This window comes from Thalia democratica, unplaced genomic scaffold (assembly GCF_965202585.1).
Source record: "Thalia democratica unplaced genomic scaffold, ktThaDemo2.hap1.1 HAP1_SCAFFOLD_1153, whole genome shotgun sequence".
NCBI classification, from domain to species: domain Eukaryota; kingdom Metazoa; phylum Chordata; class Thaliacea; order Salpida; family Salpidae; genus Thalia; species Thalia democratica.
The window spans coordinates 5001-15000 of record NW_028140061.1 but is presented as its reverse complement, the minus strand read 5'-3'; the positions used below and the strand labels follow the sequence as shown (position 1 = coordinate 15000).

Here is a 10000-nt window from a genome sequence, read left to right as displayed (position 1 = left end):
GTGTAGCGCGCGTGCGGCCCCGAACATCTAAGGGCATCACAGACCTGTTATTGCTCAATCTCGTGTGGCTAAACGCCACTAGTCCCTCTAAGAAGTTGTCTCCGACCCAATGGGTCGAGCAGCTATTTAGCAAGTAAGAGTCTCGTTCGTTATCGGAATTAACCAGACAAATCGCTCCACCAACTAAGAACGGCCATGCACCACCACCCACAGAATCAAGAAAGAGCTCTCAATCTGTCAATCCTCGCTGTGTCCGGGCCGGGTGAGATTTCCCGTGTTGAGTCAAATTAAGCCGCAGGCTCCACTCCTGGTGGTGCCCTTCCGTCAATTCCTTTAAGTTTCAGCTTTGCAACCATACTTCCCCCGGAACCCAAAGACTTTGGTTTCCCGGAAGCTGCCGGACAGTTCTTAAGTTCGACACTGCCCGATCGCTAGTCGGCATCGTTTAAGGTCAGAACTAGGACGGTATCTGATCGTCTTCGAACCTCTGACTTTCGCTCTTGATTAAAGAAAACATTCTTGGCAAATGCTTTCGCAGTCGTTCGTCTTGCGCCGATCCAAGAATTTCACCTCTAACGGCACAGTACGGATGCCCCCGTCCGTTCCTATTAATCATTACCTCGTGCTCCGAAAACCAACAAAATAGAACCGAGGTCCTATTCCATTATTCCATGCAACATTATACAAGCGTAAAGCCTGCTTTGAACACTCTAATTTTTTCAAGGTAAACTTGCCGGACCACCGCAACACTCAGTTAAGAGCACCGCGAAGGCACCGACCAACAAGAACAACGAGGCCAGTGCTAGCCTTTCGACCGACCAACCTCGCCGTCCCTATATCCAACTACGAGCTTTTCAACCGCAACAACTTAAATATACACTTTTGGAGCTGGAATTACCGCGGCTGCTGGCACCAGACTTGCCCTCCAATGGATACTCGTTAAAAAGTTTAAAGTGTACTCATTCCAATTGCAGGACCTCGTACGAGGTCTGCATTGTTATTTTTCGTCACTACCTCCCCGAGCCGGGAATGGGTAATTTGCGCGCCTGCTGCCTTCCTTGGATGTGGTAGCCGTTTCTCAGGCTCCCTCTCCGGAATCGAACCCTGATTCTCCGTCACCCGTTACAACCTCGGTAGGCCGATACCGTACCGACGATAGTTGATAGGGCAGTTGCTTTAATGAGATGTCGCCAGCACTAGGCCGTGCGATCCGCAAGCTTATCCAGAGTCACCATTGTAACGACCCGAAAGCCGGTTAGTTTTGGTCTGATAAATGCGCGCCTCACGTCAGTTCGGCGCTTTACGCATGTATTAGCTCTAGAATTGCCACAGTTATCCATGTAAAAGCGTACAATCAAATGAACCATAACTGATTTAATGAGCCATTCGCAGTTTCACTGTACGTGAGCTCGTACTTACACTTGCATGGCTTAATCTTTGAGACAAGCATATGACTACTGGCAGGATCAACCAGATAACTATCCGAGGGCGTTTAAACCCGTTGCTCGACTGAGCGTTTTTACTGTATAAATACAGACCTTTTCTATCACTCGGCTTAAAAGCCTTGCGAACGTTACTGAAAGTCGGCGCCGGCCTTTTGCTGTTTAAAGCGCCAGCCCGCGTCGACTGCAGCATGCAGCTATACAACTGACTGTTCTTTCTCCCGACCAACCGTTTGCCTTCTGCCGGTTAACTGTCAGCAGACAAACCCCATCTGTCTGCTGCAGTTACCCGCCTCGAGCCGTGCCTGCCTGCGTCGGCTACTCGTCTCGACGACTTCGCAAAGCTATAAGCCTACCGCCGCTGGACGCTTGTAGTTTTTCATACGCTGCTCCAATGCGTTTACATAGCACGTTCGCCGCCGCTGCAATAGCCGCGCCTCGGTGCTAAACAGTAATGCTTTAAGCCCGCTTTCTCGTCAAGTCGACCGAACGCACAAACACGTCTCTCTCACTAGTGTAAAGTAATGCATACGTGTATGATGCTCAAATGTTGCTGTTGAACTTTTTTTGCCGATTTTTTCCGATTTTTTCAATTTCTTTGTTTCTTTTCGATTATTTTAATGTTTTAAGCTTATTTATGCTACGTTTAAATGTTTTAATACTTTTTTATACTTTATTTAATATGTTTAAAAGAAATAAATAAAAAAAAATATGTATAAACTACTTTTTTTAATGTTTTAAATATATATATATTTATTATAAATAAACTTTATTTGTATTATTTTTTATTTAAGCGTACTTTTTAAATCTTTATATTTGTTTTATCGTTTTAAGCACATTGCGATAAATATAATAAACAAAAAATTGAATAAAAATAATAATAATAAAAAAAAAAAAAAAAAAACATAGCTTATTTTATATTTTTATTTTATTTTTATTTAAACTTACTTTTCAAACCTTAATACTCGTTTTATTTTTTTAAGCAGATTGCGATAAATATAATAAACAAACAATTAAATGAAAATAAAATAAAAAAATCAAACATAAGCTTATTTTATATGTACATTTTATCTTTATTTAAACTTACTTTTTAAACCTTTATAGTTGTTTTATTTTTTTAAGCACATCGCGATAGATATAATAAACAAACAATGAAATAAAAATAATAATATAATAAATAATAATAATAAAAAATCATAAGCTTATTTTGTATGTTTCATTTTATTTTATTTAAAACTTACAATTTAAACCTTTGTATTTGTTCTATTCTTTTAAGCACATCGCGATAAATATAATAAGCAAACAATTTAATAAAAGTAAAATAAAAAAATCAAACATAAGCTTATTTTATATGTTTCATTTTATCTTTATTTAAACTTACTTTTTAAACCTTTATAGTTGTTTTATTTTTTAAGCACATCGCGATAGATATAATAAACAAACAATGAAATAAAAATAATAATAATAATAATAATAATAATAAAAAATCATAAGCTTATTTTGTATGTTTCATTTTATTTTTATTTAAACTTACTTTTTAACCTTTATAGTTGTTTTATTTTTTAAGCACATGGCGATAGATATAATAAACAAACAATAAAATAAAAATAATAATAATAATAATAATAATAATAAAAAATCATAAGCTTATTTTGTATGTTTCATTTTATTTTTATTTAAACTTACTTTTTTAACCTTTATAGTTGTTTTATTTTTTAAAGCACATGGCGATAAATATAATAAGCAAACAATTAAATAAAAATAATAACAAATAAATAAAACAATACGGCTAAACTATAAAAAGAAAACTAAATAACTGATAAATACTTGTAAAACATTATTTGAAAAATGTATTTTGAAACACAACACGATTGATTTATAAATAATAATATATTTTTAATTTGTGTAGTTCATTTAAAGTAGTCTCCCTTTTTGCTTCTGGTTTTATTAGAGTTATATATAACAATAAATGGTGTAGTTTATTTAAAGTAGTCTCCCTTTTTGCTTCTGGTTTAATTAAAATTATATAACACATACTATAGTAAGTTAAATAAACTATAGTAACTTTATAAAACTACTTTACAAAATACATTTGTATAATTTAATAACTTTAAAATAACTATCAAGAATAAAATAGAATAGCTTTAAGTTTAGTATACAATTGGTATGTAAATTGTGTAGTTTATTGAAAGTAGTCTCCTTATTTGCTTCTGGTTTTACTTGAGTTACATAACGTTAAATAAACATACTTAATAAACGTAACCATCAATACTGTCATTTTAATAAAACTAAGTACAAATACATTGAATTAACATAGAACTTTAAAAAGCCTTCGCTAGTATCTGTTGGTAACAGTAAATAACCTATTATGACTCACAATACAGGAGTGCGAAATTTATTTTTCATTTGATTTTTCAGGTATTTATTTATTTGTGGAAATAAACTTTTTTATTACATTAGAAACTAATTGAATTTTTCCTATAACTATACCTATTATTATATTTAGTATGCTTAAAAGTAATAAAATGACACGTCGCGATTATATAATAAACAAACAATCAAACAAACAAAGAAAAAAAAAAAAAAAAAAAAAACTATTTTTTTAAACTTATATTTCAACTATATGTCTTATTTTATTTTCATTTAAACTTACTTTAAACCTCTGTATTTGTTATATATATATTTCAACACAATACGATTAAACTATAAGACAAACAACAAAATAAAATAATCACATTAATAAATACACTAAAGCAAATAGCTAGAATAAATATAAATAGTTCAATATATACAATATATTTCTTCCATTTTTAAGTTACTTGTTAAACATATTTATTTAAAAATGTTTCTTTAGAATATAAAACTAACAGTTCTACAAATAAAGAAATTAAAAAGCCAATACACATAACACTAACTTTTCATAAATTAGATATGCAAATATGAACAAAATAGTAACTAAATTCTAAAGCTTTTGTAAACTGTGAACTTATAAACTTATAATAATAATTGCATATTCACCATTCACAATAGCTTTTTATTTAGTACACAACTGGTCTGTAAATTGTGTAGTTTATTGAAAGTATAATCCCGTTTTGCTTCTGGTTTAAATAAAGTTATACAACACATACTAAAGTAAATTAAATAAAGTAATTCACTACTATCGTATTAAATAAAACCAATTTACAAAATACATTAATTTAAATTAAAGTGAACTTTGAACTTATAATAATAATTGCATATTCACTATTCAGAATTTCTTTAAATTTAGTACACAACTGGTCTGTAAATTGTGTTGGTTCTATCCAAGTACTCTCCTTGTTTGTTTTGTTTTAGTTGTATTTATTTTTAGATACTAGCACATTCAATACACATAATAAAGTAAACCAAATAAACTCTATTAATTTAAACTAAGTACAAATACATTAAGTTAATACAAAACTTTAAAAAGCTTTTGCTAGTATCTGTTGGTAACAGTAAATAACTTATTATGACTCACAATACAAAAGTGCAAAATTTATTTTCGTTTGAATTTTTCAAGTAGCCACGCTTTTATTTGTTTTTGGACAAAAAGACTTTAAAGTTTTAGTATAAAAGACTAGTTGTATTAATTTTAACTCAGAAAATTGTACTCTACAAGATGGTGCCATTATTTTTTCGATATCTCAAACTGGTCAAACCACTTTTTTAGCGCTCTAATTGGTTTAAACAGCAATAAGCAAACAGCAAATAACGTTATCTGATTGGCTAAGGTTTTTGTTTGCTAATAACTAGAATTTTCTTTTCTTTTAAGCGTTAAAGAAATGTAAATAAACGAGTAATAAGTATAAATAGGTCAGAAAGAAAAATAGTACAAAAAAGATGAATTCAAAAAGCAAAGGCCTACGGCACGTGGTATTCCCAAGCGGTCACCCATCTAAGTACTAACCACGCCCGACACTGCTTAACTTCCCAGATCGGACGAGATGGGGTGTACTCAGTGTGGTATGGTCGTAGGCGTTTGAGGCGTTTACAAGCCTTTATAACCCTTCGGTTTATTTAAAAAACCTATTTGCACTTGATTTACAAATCAATTTGATATTTTAAAATTATTCCTTATAAAATTTTAACCTGAATTAACTTTTTTTTTGTTTTTTTAATCAACAGTTACTCCCAAACTGTACTAAAACTGTATTGTAACTGTACAAAAGTGTTTGTTTAAATAATTGTTATCTATAAATTACCTAAGACCAGGAAAAGTAGAAGTAAAGTTTATTGAATTATTAAATAAATAAAATAAAATCGTAAAATAAAATAATACAATATGTTTACAATTTGTCATTGATCTATCCATTTATGTTATTGCATTACAAATACAAACATTGCATACATTCAAGAGTATTATTCATCAATCTTTTCAATATAATAAGTTTTAAATTTATATTTATTTTTAAATAATTCCTGACATTTTAGATTACCTGAGATTTTTTTTTAATTAAATTAATTTTAGTAATTAAATACTTGACGTTCTATTTTGTTTAATTTGATAACTCAACCATGTTTATTTTTTTTACTAATTTAAAAGAACTATTAAACTAAAAGACATTACATACAGCTTCTAAAAGTTTTAAACACCTTAAAAAATATTATTATTTTAAAGATATATTAAAGAACTAAACAGATATTACTCCTAAAAAATCTTGTTAATAATATATAAAAAGTACTCAAAGTCAGACTCGGAAATATATATACTGTTGTATATCTTACTTGAAGTTCACTGTAATTGACACTGTATAACAAAATTATAAAAATCAACCTATTTATATAGCAAAATATTTCTTTATCTTTGTCGTGGCGCGGTGGGTCAGTGGTCTTATCAGCTGACTCATAAGCAGAAGGTTGTAAGATCGAATCCCGCTAGTCGTCACGAAACACCACTATCGTTCAATGTTCGGGCTTCAAATTCTTTGAGATTATACTGTACTATTTATCTATCTAACTAATCTATCTAACAAATGTTGTTCAATCTAGGTTGTGGGTACTTGGGTCGAGTAATGCCTTTGACTTACAATCTGTTGTGGATTGACAATATTCCTCTATCTATCATTAAACAAATCTATCTAATAAATGTTGTTCAATCTAGGTTGTGGGTACTTGGGTCGAGTAATGCCTTTGACCTACAATCTGTTGTTGATTGTCAACATTCCTCTATCTATCAATAATGATTATATTCAATAATAAATGTTGATTAATTCAGTTGTAAGAAAACCAGTGCGCTGGTTAGGTTGGGTAAGGCCTTCGACTTACAATCTTGGGGATTATCAACGTTCATCACAAGTACAGTAACGATCTCATTGAATTTCCAGTTGGAACATAGGATTGTAGTGGTGGCCTACTTTGTAGGTTTTTTGCCTAGTTTGTTTTTTGCCTAGTAGTGTTTGCCTAGTTTGACAAACTATAGTATATATATTGTATAACTTTACTTGTATTATTTTTTATTTAAATTACTACTTATTATTAAAGAATTAAATTTTTTTAGAAAAAAAAACTATGTATTTTAACTAATGCTTATATTATATGTTTTGTTTTATTTTTATTCAAACTTACTTTAAACCTCTGTATTTTTTATACAATACGATTAAACTATATAACAGAAAAATAATTAAATAATCAAACTATTGAATAAGCAGTTAATTAGTGTGTTTTTTTATGCTTCTTTCATTTTTAACTTACTTGTTAACCATATTTCTTTTATTAAAGTATAAAACTAACAGTTACTAAAATAAAATAATCATAAAGTCAATACACAAAACACTAACTTTTTATAATTTAAATATGCAAACATGAATATAGTTATGAATCTATTATTTATTCAAATAGAATTATTCAAAGCTTATAATTATAAAGCTTTTGTATAATGTTTCAATTACAGTGAACTTTAAGTAAGATAAGTTTTTTTTTTTGTAATAACTACAAAATTGGTATTTTAGTTTATTATTAGTAACTAAATACTTATATTTATTATATTTAAAAAAAAACATCTATACTAACTCTAATTTCAAAGCATATTAAATACAAATTTTACCAACTAAATATTTATTTTTATTTTAATTATTATAACTTTCAAACATAAGCTTGTATACCTTATATACCTATATACCTCATATAGTAGGCTTGACATAACATAACATTATTTAATTCTTTTTGTTTGAAATAAACTCATTTAGTTATTAGTAAATTACAACATAAATGTTTATAACAATATAACTAAGATTTAGCTTTTGAGTTAGTAAACTTTGATAGTTTTCTTTTAATAGTTTAATAATCTTTATTTAAGTTCAAGCAAAATTGCTATATATTTAATACACATACAAAAGTAAACTAAGTAAACGTAATTCAATAGTTTCTATTAAGTAAAAGTAATTACAAATACATTAAGTTAATACAAAACTTTAAAAAGCTTTTGCTAGTATCTGTTGGTAACAGTAAATAACTTATTATGACTCACAATACAAAAGTGCAAAATTTATTTTCGTTTGATTTTTCAAGTAGCCACGCTTTTATTTGTTTTTGGACAAAAAAACTTTTAAGTTTTAGTATAAAAGACTAATTGTATTAATTTTAACTCAGAAAATTGTACTCTACAAGATGGTGCCATTATTTTTTCGATATCTCAAACTGGTCAAACCACTTTTTTAGCGCTCTAATTGGTTTAAACAGCAAATAACGTTATCTGATTGGCTTACGTTTTTATTTGCTAATAACTAGAATTTACTTTTCTTTTAAGCGTTAAAGAAATGTAAATAAACGAGTAATAAGTATAAATAGGTCAGAAAGAAAAATAGTACAAAAAAGATGAATTCAAAAAGCAAAAGCCTACGGCACGTGGTATTCCCAAGCGGTCACCCATCTAAGTACTAACCACGCCCGACACTGCTTAACTTCCCAGATCGGACGAGATGGGGTGTGCTCAGTGTGGTATGGTCGTAGGCGTTTGAAAGCGTTTACAAGCCTTTATAAACCCTTCGGTTTGTTTAAAAAACCTATTTGCACTTGATTTACAATCAATTTGATATTTTAAAATTAATCCTTATAAAATTTTAACTTGATGTAAGTATTTTTTTTATTAAAACCTTTTTTTTTGGTGTTTTAATTACAATTACTCCCTGTAACTTTATTTAAGACTTTGTTTAAAAGATTGTTAACTATATTCTATATTAAATACTATGATTAGAAGTAAAGTTTATTAAGTGATTAAACTAAATAAAAAACAATGTTAAAATAAACATGTTGTGTTTAGTTTGTTTTACTATTTCTCATTGTTCTATTTATAGATGGTTTTGTTTTACTTCAAGAATATTTATAGTTAGTTTCTAAAGAATATCTCATACTACATCAGATTTTACGATTAACTTAATTTTAGGTAATAAAATATTTGACGTTTAATTTAATAACTCATCTATGTTTATGTTATAAAATAATAGTATCTAATACACATACATTATAATATAATAATATGTATAACTAGTTGTTTTACTTTAAAATGAATAATTAAGTGGAAGAATTAAAAGAACTCACATTTTTGAAGAGAGCGTGGAAAACCAGAATAGTCTTTTAAAACATTTATTAAATTATCGATAAATATAGAATACAATAGAATTAAACATATAAACGTAACTGTGGTTGCTTAGAAACTGAACAAGAAAATTTTTAATAAAAATATAAAATAGTTATTATATAGAATTAAAATAAAATAAAAGTAATATAAATTATATTTTTAAACTAAATAACAATTCACGAGCAATATTAGCGCATATCAGAGTATGAGTTTATAATAAAGGAATTGCTTCCTTGATGTTGATACTTACCTTATTCAAATAGAATACATTTTCAGCAATCAGGCTTGTGTTTATCTTAGCGCGCGTAACACAACGTTTGTGGGTTTTGGCACACTTTTGTCGATAGTGGGCGCCCCGCCTTTTAAGTACAGAAATTTCGGGAATTTTCGATTTTCGGAATTCTGACTCGACAGATCGTTTTTGTTTGGTCCAGAGACCCCGTAAAAAATTTTTCAGCCCATTTGAAGCATGATGAAAAAATGTTATTTCGACCCCCTTTTTTAGGGGTTACGGGGACATCAACCCATTTTTTGGGAATAAAAAACTCCTAGAAAAGGACCACTTTTCTTCTTTTTTCGAATTTCGACTTTTTATTTTTTTGGAAAATTTTTCTATTTTCTTTGTTTGTTCTATTATAATGTCGAAAATATTTTTTTTGAGCTTCGCAACGCATAAGGACAAACGTAAGGTAAGTTTTAAAAGATTTTTTTTTTCGATAATTTTTTCTATATTTTTTGTTTGGTCCATTACAAAGTCGAAAATATTTTTTTACGGCTTCTAAACGCGTGTAGATTAACCGTAGGTAGGTTATTTCGAAATTTAAATCTTTCAATATTAATAATTTTTTAGTAAATTGTTCGATTATGAGGTTTTTATGGCTCTTTCAGCACCCAATAAGTACATTAGAAAATAAAACATGAAATAAAAACATCAACTAAAATGAAAATAACATATTCTGTGAAA

The 10000-nt window shown here is 29.0% G+C and overlaps 3 non-coding genes across 3 annotated transcripts in view; all 3 read right to left on the bottom strand.

Moving 5' to 3' along the window:
• The window catches only part of LOC145847917 (small subunit ribosomal RNA), a 1808-nt gene extending 331 nt beyond the window's left edge, over positions 1-1477 (bottom strand). Inside the window, exon 1 of the ribosomal RNA XR_014371602.1 lies at positions 1-1477. This exon is cut by the window's left edge and continues 331 nt beyond it. This is a non-coding gene — a ribosomal RNA (small subunit ribosomal RNA).
• A 3841-nt stretch (positions 1478-5318) lies between these two features.
• LOC145847907 (5S ribosomal RNA) lies at positions 5319-5437 on the bottom strand. The gene has a single exon (XR_014371593.1). It is a non-coding gene; the product is annotated as a 5S ribosomal RNA (ribosomal RNA).
• A 2854-nt stretch (positions 5438-8291) lies between these two features.
• LOC145847919 (5S ribosomal RNA) lies at positions 8292-8410 on the bottom strand. Its single transcript, XR_014371604.1, has one exon. It is a non-coding gene; the product is annotated as a 5S ribosomal RNA (ribosomal RNA).
• Between the last annotated feature and the right edge of the window lie 1590 nt (positions 8411-10000).